This window comes from Procambarus clarkii, chromosome 39 (assembly GCF_040958095.1).
Source record: "Procambarus clarkii isolate CNS0578487 chromosome 39, FALCON_Pclarkii_2.0, whole genome shotgun sequence".
Lineage (NCBI taxonomy): Eukaryota > Metazoa > Arthropoda > Malacostraca > Decapoda > Cambaridae > Procambarus > Procambarus clarkii.
Genome location: NC_091188.1, coordinates 17,207,805 through 17,222,257, shown reverse-complemented (window position 1 = coordinate 17,222,257; position 14,453 = coordinate 17,207,805).

Sequence of the window (14,453 nt, the reverse complement as noted above, 5' to 3'; positions counted from 1 at the left end):
TTGTAAATTGTGAACAACACGGCTACCATGCTGGGAGGCGGTGCATGAATTAACTGCTCGGTTAGAGTTGATTGGGTTCGGGTTAAACAGCGGATGGTTTAGAGTGAATAATTTTGGTGGTTCTGAGTTAATTTACCTGTGATCAAGAGAAGTGAAGCCAAATATTTACCGCTCTGCAAGATATGTCGTGTTTGCACAGGCTTCTACACCGTCCGACGAATGTTGGAATATGAGAGGAATACCAAGACTTAATGTGTGGGAAATAATATAAATTATACCTAGATCAATGCATATAAATTTGAATCTTCGACAGAAAATATTATATTTTTTTGACAAGATTCAAGTAAGTTAATTGTTAATTAAGTCAATACCGACTTGACCTATTAGGTACAACATTATATTATATATATATATATATATATATATATATATATATATATATATATATATATATTATATATATATATATTATATATATATATATTATATATATTATATATATATATATTATATATATATATTATATATATATATATATAATATATATATATATTATATATATATATTATATATATATATATATTATATATATATATATATATATATATATATATATATATATATATATATATATATATATATATATATATATGGTACCCTGGCTGGTTCCCAAGACTCCCTCCTCGAGGACATCAGAAAAATCCAGGAGCAAGGTGCAGTTTTAGGCGTCACCCTGAACCCTTCTAAATGTGAAATAATATGTTCCAACCAGGGCATCGTAGAGAGAATAGAGGGTCTTCTGCCAAATATCCATAAAACTAAACCTGAAGACAGCACACTCCTAGGAGCTCCCCTAGGGTTGAAAGCCATCGATGAGGTCCTTGATAAGAAAATCGCCGACCTTAAGAGGATAGATGGGAGGATTGAGGATATTGATGCTCATGATGCACTCTACCTCATCACCAGATGTCTGTCCCTCCCTTAGGTTAACCTACTTTCTGAGGTGTTCACCATCTTACAGTAGCCAAAAACTACGTGAGTATGACCGGTTACTGAAATCAGTATTAGAAAAAGCCCTTAACCTCTCTCTTAATGACCTTCAGTGGAAACAAGCCTCTCTTCCCGTAAGACTTGGGGGCCTTGGAGTTCGAACAGGAAAGCAAATCGCTGTTCCAGCCTTCCTGTCCTCCTTATCAGCATCCGACGACCTTGTGAAGGAAATTCTACCTGCCCACTTACATCAGCTGGCAGGTGTACATGATCCCAATTTTACACGCTGTGCCACAGAGTGGGCCTCTCGTGCAGGCCCATCACCTCAACCACCATCCCCGAAAGCCCACAAGCAATCCAGCTGGGATGGCCCCATTGTAGATCAAGTTGCTGCAGAGTGCCTGGGTGCTGCAACAACACAACACGACATTGCTCGCCTCACAGCAATAGCAGCCCCACATGCAGGGGATTTCCTGTTAGCAACCCCAATGTCGGCAACTGGCACGCGTCTCACACCACACGCCCTCCGAATTGCTGTGGCCCTCCGCCTTGCTGCCCCAATCCACACTAGATATAGGTGTATTTGCGGTGAGGTGGTGGCTGACAGGTACGGCCACCATGGCCTACTCTGCCAAAGCACAGGGGGATGGCACTCGATGCACAGTGAAGTTAACGACATCATCAAGAGGAGCCTCACCACAGCTGGATGCCCAGCTGAAAGAGAGCCCCGTTACCTAACGCCCCGTAACTCTGATGCTCTTATTGGTCGCCCGGATGGTATCACAGTGAACCCCTGGAAGAATGGCAAGCAGTTGGTATGGGACTACACGTGCGTATCAACCCTGGCTAACACCTACATTGACCTTAGTGTTGCACAACCAGGTGGCGCTGCCACCCACAGGGAAGCAGCCAAATCCCGTAAGTATAGTGAACTGGATCACCACTACAATTTTGTCCCCATTGCTTCTGAGACACTCGGCGCCTGGGGTAAAAGTGCTACCAGTTTTCTGAGGAACTGCGTTCTAGGCTCATTGAAACAACAAGGGACCCTAGAGCTGCCAGCTTTCTTTTCCAGCGCCTCAGCGTGGCGATACAGAGGGGAAATGCGCACTGCATCCAGGGTTCCTGCCCGCCATCTGAGGAGCTGGAGGAACTCGACAACCTATGATAACCATCTTTGTAACCTATATGTAACTCCTTTTTTGTAACAAAGTTCAAATAAAGCAAATATATATGTATACATACAAAAGAATGGGGGTGGTAGGAGAAGATAATATTAGTGTTCAGTGAGAGACCACAAGGTCTCCTCTGAATACTTTTTATTTTCTTCTCCGAGGCTATGGGTCCCCACATTGGCAACAGAGGTGGTACCCACACAAACTTATATATATATATATATATATATATATATATATATATATATATATATATATATATATATATATATATATATAAATATATATATATATATATATATATATATATATATATATATATATATATATATATATATATATATATATATATATATATATATATATAATGTGCTACTATGGCCAAGATATGAAAATCATAATAATTATATTAATTTCCCCTGAATCAGAAAATAATTGTGTATATTTCGATTGAATGTTTTAAATTATCGTTTTGAGATTATTTAATTAGATGTAGCTAGGCGGGCAGTGCTAAGAATCATTATGGGGGATCTGAATGAAACCCCTGCTCTGCGGTTCCCTCTTGACTCTGGAGACCACGACCAACCTATGCCAGTCCCGTACCCCAGACCATTCCCTTGCAATGTTGGGTGATGCTAGCCTCACGCATCTGGCCTCCAACCTTGCACGGACAGTCAAACGAACATGCATTCTCACTTATAAATATGGAAGGTGTGAGTAGTTTAAACCTTGAGGTTCAAAGCAGTTCTTGTATTCCCCTTGCATTATTACGATGTACATATGGTGACCTATAAGAACAGGTAAGTTTACAGGTCATCCATGTTAAAACGCAAAGCAGTAAATGTTAAAAGAAAACTAAATAATGTTGAGGACGGAAAACATTAAATCTCTGGTCGACAAAACTGTGGAGGAACCCTTCGCACCTGCCATTAATTACCTACTTTTTTCCCTCTCTGGTTCCCAGGGGTTGACCGGCCACAGTTATCGTGATTGGCTTTCTCTGCTAATTATCTTTCGCGAGGCATTTACATTATTCAGAGCACACTTTTATTGGATGTTGTTCCGTGTGTCCCAAGGAGAGACCAGGTGATGGATCCCCAACGTTTATTGTATTGGCAGAGTTGTGTGTGTTTTCTAGCCCAACTGTGCTCGTGGGGGAGGGTTTCAGCCACTGTATGTGTATTCATCATGGTGCAGTGGGTAGTGCATGTGTCTTTATGTAGGACACATGTATCTCCAGAGCCTCAATGTTGCAGCAACGTACTTCAGGTCGTGAATCTCATTTTTCCATCTGCGTGTTATATGCCAGCTAGCGTCAATGACTTCAGTTAAATATGCTTTAACATATTTTGTTGGGAATTGACTTTGAACTGGATAATTGTTTTATTATTATTAACTCACGAGAATTATTAATTGGTCGCTTCTCATGGAACTCTAACTGGAAAAGAATTTTATGGACTATTTTGTATTTAAGGTGATAATGAAGATTTTCTTAGCACTTCAAGATAATGATGAATGAAAGTGTAGGAAAGAAAAAATACTAGTAAAATTATGAAGATCAAATCAAATAAATTTCAATAATCAGGGATCCAATATATATATCTGCATTTTTAAGAGAATGAGGTTGTAATTAATATGTGAAAAAGTTATTACAGAGTGAATGCGACAATATTTATGATCAATTTGCTATGTATGCTAGAGGACGGATTCATTTATTAAGGTAGTGGTGGCCGGCAACGCACGGGGCAACCTTGTGCCCTGGCCTCCCCGACACTCCCATACAGGGCTACCCCACACTCACCCATCCTAACTTGACCAACTCACCCACCCTCTTTCATCTACCCCACACTCACCCATCCTAACTTGACCAACTCACCCACCCTCTTTCATCTACCCCACACTCACCCATCCTAACTTGACCAACTCACCCACCCTCTTTCATCTAATCCACACTCACCCATCCTAACTTGACCTACTCACCTACCCTCTCTCATCTACCCCACACTCACCCATCCCCCATACCTTCCTCGTGACCCATCACACATACATGACAGGTGTTTGACCTGTCATCTTCAATCAGGTGCTCCAAAAACTCCCATGAGAGGAGCCCATGACCTCACCCTAACAAGAAAAAATCTGAATAAAAACAGTTGCATATGAGACAAATCCCAAAATGTAAGATGATGACAAATTCTTGAAGCCCTTCACATAAGAATCGAACAGCCCGCCATAAATACTTAAATAACGGAACTATTCGCAATACCGTCCATGAGAGCAAGACCGGAACGAGAAGATGCCAACGATGACGGCACTGCCCAAAACGCAATTCCCACCTTACCTTGAGGTTTCCTTGAGGTGTTTCCGGAGCTAAGCGTCCCCGCGGCCCGGTCGTCGACCAGGCCTCCTCTTGGCTGAACTGTCAACCAGGGGCCAGATTCACGAAGCAGTAACACAAGTACTTACGAACGTGTACATCTTTCCTCAATCTTTGATGGCCTTGATTACATTGATTAAACAGTTTACAAGCATGAAAACTTGCCAAACAACTGTTGTTATTGTTATAAACAGCCTCCTGGTGCTTCGAAGCTCATTAACCGTTTAATAATTGTAAACAAAGCCGCCAAAGATTGAGAAAAGATGTACAGGTTCGCAAGTGTTTGCGTAACTTCTTCGTCAATCTAGCACAAGGCTGTTGAACGTGGCTGCACGCAGCCTGACGTATGAATCACAGCCCGGTTGATCAGGTATCCTTAGGAGGTGCTTATCGAGTTCTCTCTTGAACACTGAGGGGTCGTCCAGTTATGCCCCTTTCATGTAGTGGAAGTGTGTCTTGGGCATCTGATGTTGATAGAGTTCTCTCTAAGGGTACCTATTGCACCTCTGCTCTTCAAGAGGGGGATTCTGCACATCCTGCCATGCCTTCTGGTCTCATGTGGTGATATTTCTGTGTGCAGGTTTGGGACCAGCCCCCTCTACTATCTTCAATGTGTAAATTATTATGTATCTCTCCCTCCTGCGCTCAAGAGAATACAGATTTAGGCTCTTTAGTCGGTCCCAAGAGTTAGGATGTTTTACTGAGTGGATGAAAAAGACATGAAAAACAGTTTAAAAAAAAAAATCCAGTCACAGACGTGACATCTATATAGTATGTATACAAAAACACGCTCGGATACGAAGGGAAAGGTGTGCCAAAATTTAAAAGCATTAAGTGAAGAGCTTTCGGAGATTTAGCGATTTTGAACAAACGAATATTTACATTATATATATATATATATATATATATATATATATATATATATATATATATATATATATATATATATATATATATATATTAGTATATTTTGGTAGCAGTCTTTCCTGTAGACATATATTATTAAATATGACCGAAAAAGTAAGATTAATAATTCTAACACGAATTTTCTCAATCTTTCGTACATTACGCTTCACTGTTGGAGGTAAATCAAAAATCACTTCTCCAAAATTCATTTTTATTTCTAGTCTGACGCGACACGGGCGCGTTTCGTACAACTTATTACATTTTCAAAGACTTCACAAATACACAACTGATTAGAACTTACGTATCTCTGATTTTATATCTACATTTGAGTGAGGTGGGAGGGGTGATGTGGCATTAACACAAGACAGAACAAGAGGGGATATTAATAGGGTATTAAAAGCATCAACACAAGACAGAACAGAAACAATGGGTATTGAATAGAAGTGTTTGTAGAAAGCCTATTGGTCCATATTTCTTGATGCTTCTATATTGGAGCGGAGTCTTGAGGTGGGTAGAATATAGTTGTGCAATAATTGGCTGTTGATTGCTGGTGTTGACTTCTTGATGTGTAGTTTAAAGCTTAAAGCGGCAGCTAAAAGCCTTCGTGAGAAGAAGGAGATAGTTGTCAGGAGAGGTGACAAGTCGCCAATATATGTCATTCTTAAAAAAGACGAATATCTGGCGAAAATGAACATCATACTCTCTGACCAAACTAAGTTCCAAAGGGTAACGAAGGACACTACAGCCGAATTAAAAGCAAAGGTCAACAAACTGATCGAAACTGTGAACGCCAAGAAATCCGGACTCCACCTGCCAAAGATCATTGGGGAATATAAACCTGGATATGCGTATGGAAATGTCAAGACGCACAAGCCTGGAAACCCACTTCGGCCAATCATTAGCCAGATACCCACACCCACGTACAGACTGGCGAAGCGACTCAACGGCCTGCTGACTCCTTATGTTCCTTGCGCCTTCAGCCTGAAGTCTCCAAAGGAATTTGTTGACTTACTGCGGGGCACACGGGCCACAGGGATAAGAGCCTCGTTGGACGTAGAATCGCTGTTTACCAACGTACCTGTGGACGAGACAATCGGAATGATAGCCGACAGAGTGTATCGTGATCCAGCCTGTACTCCTCTTGACATGCCAGAAAATATCCTGAGGAAACTACTCCAAGCTTGTACTAAGGAGGCACCCTTCTTGAGCCCGGATGGGCACATGTATAAGCAAGTAGATGGGGTCGCCATGGGTTCTCCCCTAGGTGTCCTGTTTGCAAACTTCTACATGGGTACCATCGAGCAAAAAGTCTTAGTCGACCTGAACTTGAAACCGGCCATATACTGCAGGTATGTTGACGACATTTTTACACAGGTACCTGATGTCAGACATCTGCAGGAGCTGAAGGAGGCATTTGAGCAGAGTTCCGTGCTGCGTTTCACTTACGAGACGGAAAAGGATGGGAAGCTGCCTTTTCTAGATGTAACAGTCATGGAAAAGGGCGGAGGTTTCCACACTGCAGTCTACACTAAGGAAACAAACATAGGAATGTGCCTAAATGCCAACAGCGACTGCCCTGACAGGTACAAGAGGAGTGTTGTTAACGCATACGTCGACCGTGCTCTCAGCCACAGCTCAGAATGGAAGCAAGTCGACGAAGAACTCTGTAGGGTAAGGCAGGTCCTAGTCAATAACGGCTTCTCCAATGGTTTCATCGAAGACATCATAAGAAGGAAAGTGAAAAGCCATGCAACCTCTGAAGAGACAACTAACACAACACCTATACCCCCTATTAGACTATTTTACAGGAACTTCTTTTCCACAGCTCATAAAACGGAGGAAAGGGTCCTGAAAGATATTGTTAATAGAAACGTTATCCCTACAGACAAAAACCAGAGGATACAACTGACGATTTACTATAAAACCAGAAAAACGGCCAGCCTACTCATGAGAAACTCTCCAGACACAAAACAGAACGCTTTAAAAGAGACTAACGTCGTCTATGCCTTCAAATGCCCACTTGGGGACTGTAAGCTCCCAAAAACCCAGTATATAGGCAAGACAACAACATCTCTTTCTAGGCGTTTAACGATGCATAAGCAACAGGGCTCCATTAAGGAACATATAATCTCTTCCCATAACCAAACCATCGCCAGAGAAATCCTAGTAAACAACACAGAAATCATCGATAGATACAGCGATAGCAGGCGGCTTGACGTTTGCGAGGCACTACAAATCAAGAAGTCAACACCAGCAATCAACAGCCAATTATTGCACAACTATATTCTACCCACCTCAAGACTCTGCTCCAATATAGAAGCATCAAGAAATATGGACCAATAGGCTTTCTACAAACACTTCTATTCAATACCCATTGTTTCTGTTCTGTCTTGTGTTGATACTTTTAATACCCTATTAATATCCCCTCTTGTTCTGTCTTGTGTTAATGCCACATCACCCCTCCCACCTCACTGAAATGTAGATATAAAATCAGAGATACGTAAGTTCTAATCAGTTGTGTATTTGTGAAGTCTTTGAAAATGTAATAAGTTTTACGAAACGCGCCCGTGTCGCGTCAGACTAGAAATAAAAATGAATTTTGGAGAAGTGATTTTTGATTTACCTCCAACAGTGAAGCGTAATGTACGAAAGATTGAGAAAATTCGTGTTAGAATTATTAATCTTACTTTTTCGGTCATATTTAATATATATATATATATATATATATATATATATATATATATATATATATATATATATATATATATATATATATATATATTGTAGAATATGACCGAAAGGTAAAATTAATAATTCTAACACGAATTTTCTCAATATTTTTTATGTTTTTCTTCACTGTCTGTGGTAATAAAATAACAATTCTCCAAAATTCATTTTTTAATTGTTTGACGCCTGAACGCGTTTCGTAATTTGTATTACATCTTCAAAGACATAATTTACACACAAATTCTTCGTACTTATACTCTATTGGATGAGGTAACATGGTACAAAAGTTTTGGGTGAGGTGACAAACACAAGACGTAACACGAAACAATGGGTATAAATTGAATAAGTGAACATATGAATGGAAGTAACTGCAGAAGGCCTATTGGTCCATACTTCCTTTTGCTGCTTCCATATTGGTTCGGAGTCTTGAAGTGGGTAGAATGTAGTTGTGCATTAATTGGCTGTTGATTGCTGGTGTTGACTTTTTGATGTGTAGTGCCTCGCTTATGTCAAGCCGCCTGCTATCGATGTACCTATCGATGATTTCTGTGTTGCTTGTTAAGATTTCTCTGGTGATGGTCTGGTTGTGAGAAGAGATTATATGTTCCATGATGGAGCCCTGATGCTTATGCATTGTTCCATCAAGGAACATATAATATCTTCTCACAACCAGACCATCACCAGAAAAATCTTAACAAACAACCGTCACTCGATATCATGCACTCTAACCCTGAACATATCATGCTAAATCTGAGCTTGCACTGTTGAAGACATCTGCTATGCAAGGTGATGAGATTGCATGCAGTTACACCCAAGACGAAGTCAAAATCCAAATCTGGTACCCAACGTGCAAGGCAAAATTGGAGCCAAAGAGCTGAGTCTTGAAGTCGAGTCACCGTTCCAACTCTGTATTGTTTTGATGAAAATGTTTCAGAGTTGGCGAATTGTATTCAGAGAATGGTGGAGTAGATGACACTCCACAGTGTTGTGTACTCCCACCATCCTCCACAGTGTCGTGTACTCCCACCATCCCCCACAGTGTCGTGTACTCCCACCATCCTCCACAGTGTCGTGTACTCCCACCATCCTCCACAGTGTCGTGTACTCCCACCATCCTCCACAGTGTCGTGTACTCCCACCATCCCCCACAGTGTCGTGTACTCCCACCATCCTCCACAGTGTCGTGTACTCCCACCATCCCCCACAGTATCGTGTACTCCCACCATCCTCCACAGTGTCGTGTACTCCCACCATCCTCCACAGTGTCGTGTACTCCCACCATCCCCCACAGTGTCGTGTACTCCCACCATCCCCCACAGTGTCGTGTACTCCCACCATCCTCCACAGTGTCGTGTACTCCCACCATCCCCCACAGTGTCGTGTACTCCCACCATCCTCCACAGTGTCGTGTACTCCCACCATCCTCCACAGTGTCGTGTACTGCCACCATCCCCCACAGTGTCGTGTACCCCACCATCCTCCACAGTGTCGTGTACTCCCACCATCCCCCACAGTGTCGTGTACTCCCACCATCCTCCACAGTGTCGTGTACTCCCACCATCCTCCACAGTGTCGTGTACTCCCACCATCCTCCACAGTGCCGTGTACTCTCACCTTAGCCTACATGCCCAGGGGCTCCTTCCCTATAAGCACTGTGATATTGGTGTTCCTTGGCCCTAACAACGTGCTGGCAGTTACTCGCAAGGTTGTTAAGGCTGCCATTATAGTACTGTAAAGTCGAGCATTATAGTGTAGTAAAGCCAGGCGTTACCGGGCCGTAATTCAATGTATTACATTAGGAACGTGTCAGATAAAATCGGGTGTTATTGCTAAGTGTTTCAGCTGGCAATACTCGTGCCAATTGCACCCATTCCTTTTGCAAGGAGGTACTGAGGCGCTCTCCTTGTCTCCATATTGAAAGGTCGGAATTATACAATTTTCTCGTCATATACAACACTCTCACCGACAGACAGACAGACAGACAGACAGACAGACAGACAGACAGACAGACAGACAGACAGACAGACAGACAGACAGACAGACAGACAGACAGACATACAGACACACACATCGGGGCCGGGTGGCTGAGTAGACAGCACGCTTGATACGTAGTCATGTGGACCAGGGTTTGATGCCCGGGGCCGGCAGAAACAAATGGGTAAAATTTCTTTCACCTTGACTGCCCCTGTTACCTAGCAGCAAATAGGTATCTGGGAGTTAGACAGTTGTTACGGAGCTGCTACCTGTGTGTGTGTGTGTGTGTGTGTGTGTGTGTGTGTGTGTGTGTGTGTGTGTGTGTGTGTGGGTGGGTGGGAACCTATAAAGTACCTCACAAAAGGCTGTTACAAAAGTTGGAGCAACAGGCAGGAGTAAAAGTTTAGGTGTTCCAGTGGATAGGGGAGTATCTAAGCAACAGGAAACAGCGAGTAACTGTGAGGGGAGAGACATCAGAGTGGCGAGATGTCACCAGCGGGATTCCATAGGGCTCTGTACTTGGACCCATCCTGTTTCTAATATATGTAAACGATCTTCCAGAGGGTTTAGACTCATTCCTCTCGATGTTCGCTGATGATGCAAAAATTATGAGAAGAATCAAGACAGATGAAGACAGACAGAGACTACAGGACGATGTGAACAAACTGGTGGAATGGTCTAGAAAATGGCCACTAAAGTTCATCTCAGGAAAGTGTTAAGGGAATTAGGCGAAGGGAACAAAAGGCTGAACACAATGTACTATCTAGGAGGTATTATCCTGCAACAGTTAAATAGAAAGAAAGACCTAAGGGTTTATATCACACCAAACCTGTCCCTAGAGGCCCACATCAAAAGAATATCATCAGCGGCATATGCTAGTCTAGCTAACATAAGAACTGCCTTTAGAAACTTCTGTAAGGAATCGTTCAGGACCCTGTATACCACTTATGTCAGACCAATCCTGGAATATGCAGCTCCAGCCTGGAGTCCATACCTGGTTAAACACAAGACCAACTTAGAGAAGATTCCGAGGTATGCCACCAGACTAGTCCCGGAACTGAGAGGTATGAGCTAAGAGGAAAGGCTAAGAGAGCTGAACCTCACATCCCTGTAAAACAGAGGAGTAAGGGGAGACATGATAACCACCTATGAAATTCTCAGGGGAATTGAGAGGGTGAACAAAGACAAACTCTTTATCGCGGGTGGAACACGAACAAGGGGACACAGGTGGAAACTTAGTACCCAGATGAGCAACAGAGAGATCAGAAAGAATTTCATACGAAGTGTCACAATAACGGGGCTGAATAAATGATGACCAAACCACACCTTAGAAAATGAAGAAACGACGATGTTTCGGTCCTTCTTATTTCTCTTATTCTTACCTGAATACTATTCTTTCCTTCCATCTTCTTTTTACTCTTCATCCTATTCTTAACATTTATTTTATTCTTACCTTCCTCTTATTCGTACCTTAATCTTTCTCTTACCTTTCAAAATCGTATTTTTTCCTTTCGTCTTATTCTTACTTTCTTCTTTCCTTATATACTTCTCACCTTTCGTCTCATTTGTTTACCTTACTTATTTCCTCTTCCATTCTCTTCTGTTACGCGACTTGATAACTTCGTCGTTCATTCATTTTCTGTGTGTGATTCCGTTATTCATCTATATATATTCTATTTATCCATCTAACTGCCCATTCATCCATCCATTAATCCCACTATCCATTTATCCATCCATTGACTATATCTATCCATCTTCTTCCTCTTGACCCCATCCCTTCACCCCTCCCTCCTTTCCTCCTTCCACTGCCACCTTCTCAATTCAAACGAACCGCTTTTCCAACTCCCATCACCTTTTACCTCTTCTACCCCCCATTCTCTTTGGAAACGTATGGGCCTCTTTCCCTCTTCTCCCTCCGCCACTCCCCCACCTCCTTCGTCATCCCCCATCACTTGTCCCCCCCTCACCTCTCCTTCCTCCTCACCACTCCCTCCTTTCCCCTCATCTGTATCTCTCTATCTCTGTCTATTTATCAGTATCCTATAATATTATCATCAATAAGAGCAAATGTGACTGTTTTGAAAATATTAAAAGATATTTACACAATATAATAGTTCCCCCCTTTCGAATTTATGAGTTTGGGCTCCAGTCTTTTGTGGGATATATAATGTTGAGAATATAATTTACGTTTTTTAAGAGATTATGGCTTTAGTTTATATAGTGTGAAATTTGTATTAATTTTCCCGAGATCAAGGAATTGTGTTTGTATATTTATATAAGGAAAAATACATTTTATTTTTTTTCGCATTATTTTCGTTAGTATACTGGCGGGCAGTGCCAACAATCGTCGTTGGTGGGGGTGGGGGAAGGGGTAGAATGTAGCCCTAGTCCGCTATTCTCTTTTATACTTTGGTGACCCCGATCAACCTATGTTCATCCCGGAACCCAGACCACTCCTTCTGCAGTGTTGGGTGGTGCTAGACCTAAGCAGCCAGCTGGCCTCCAATCTTGGATGGACAGTCAAACATGCATTCTCACTTGTTGGTCAGTTTGGGTGAAGCCAGGCCCACGCGTCTCGCCTTCAGCCTTGGACAGAGAAACACAGAGAAACACAGACATAATCACTCTCTTATAGTATAGTTATAGAGAGGACCCCCCAATCTTTCAGAGAGTTATAGAGAATGGGCGCGTGACAGCTTAGTGGACAGTGCTTCGGATTCGTAATCCTGAGGTTCCGGGTTCGTTCCCTGGTGGAGGTAGAGACAATTGGGGAAAAAGTTTCTTTCATCCTGATTCCCCTGTTACCTAGTAGTAATTAGGTACCTTGGAGCTAGACAGCTGCTACGGGCTGCTTCCTGGGGGTGTGTAACAAAAAGGAGGCCTTGTCGAAGACCGGGCCGCGGGGACGCTAAGCCCCGAAATCACCTCAAGATAACCCCAGAGGTGTTCAGGTCTTTGTCTCTTCCACCCGCCTTTATGTTACACGTAAATAAATTAATGTTACACCTGGCAATGAATAACAGGCTAATAGGAATAATTTTATCTATTTTAAAATCCAGACAATTTCCTAGCCACTAATTACTGATGAATATTTGTAACTAATATATTATCTATACAAATATTACAACATTAGGTAAACAACGCTCTCATACTGTTTCAGTACTATTAAAGAAAACAGAATATTAATCTTATTCAATCCTTTTACCGAATTTTCGATACCTATACAATTTCGTGGGTTCGAGTCTCAGTTGCGTGATTCTATAGTTAATAATCTGAGACACAATGTATTTGTGTTGTATTAGAGCTGCTTTGAAGATGGCTCAAGGGTCATCTGGTAACCGCCCATGAAGGAGGTCCAGCCAATTACTTTAGGGTGCGGACCAAACGGAACGGTCTTCAGTCCCTCTCGGCCCTGATCTATGGCTCTTGTATGTCTGGCCAGTCGAGTACCAGAAGGGGCTGATGCTAGGGGTTAGTGTTGATACCAGTCGTAGTGTTGATACCAAGGGGAGTGTTGATACCAAGAAGTGTGTTGATGCCTTGGAAGTATTGATGCCATAAGGAGTGTTGATGCCGGAGGTACGGGTTATTCCAAGGGGATTGTTGATACCAAAGGGTGAAGTGTGTGGATTTTAGGGCGAGTGTAAAAGTCAGGTTAAAGTGTTGACGCCAGGAGAAGTGCTGATGTCAGAGGAAATGTTGATGCCAGGAAGTTAGTTTTCCTAACACGACGCAAGAGAAACAGCCTAGCAACAGCTAATAAAGCAAGGATAACATGACACATAGAGATGACAACTACGGAACCACAGGTGGAAGGACGACAGTGTTATTTTGTCATGTTCGTCCCTTTAAACCATTCCAAAGAAACTCCAGTACCTTCAAAGAGACCTCATCTCACAGCCGATCCTCCAAGGCAGTATGTAACTCTTGCTGAACACCTGCCCTCACAACCTGCTGAACCAGTCAACAATCTGCTGGTCGCTGCCAATGAAAACCTTAACTCTAAACGTCTGTGCCAGCAAACATATAATCATTTGGAAACATGAGTCCTCTACCCTGCTTGAGCCCTTTAATCAACCTCAGATTGAATGGGATCCTGTGATCAGATCATCGAAACATGGAAGAGGGTATTTGTGGCTAACTACTATCTTACAATATTACTCCCCGGAGAGAGCTGTCGGTACTGAAGTGTGGCCGTAAACTGGTCTTTCTCTCGACAGGCCAGAAATCCAGTGCTACAATCACCTTAAAGACCAGCTCCAACGCCCAGTCAAGCTCAATGAGACAATAACCGCCTCCCAGATTTT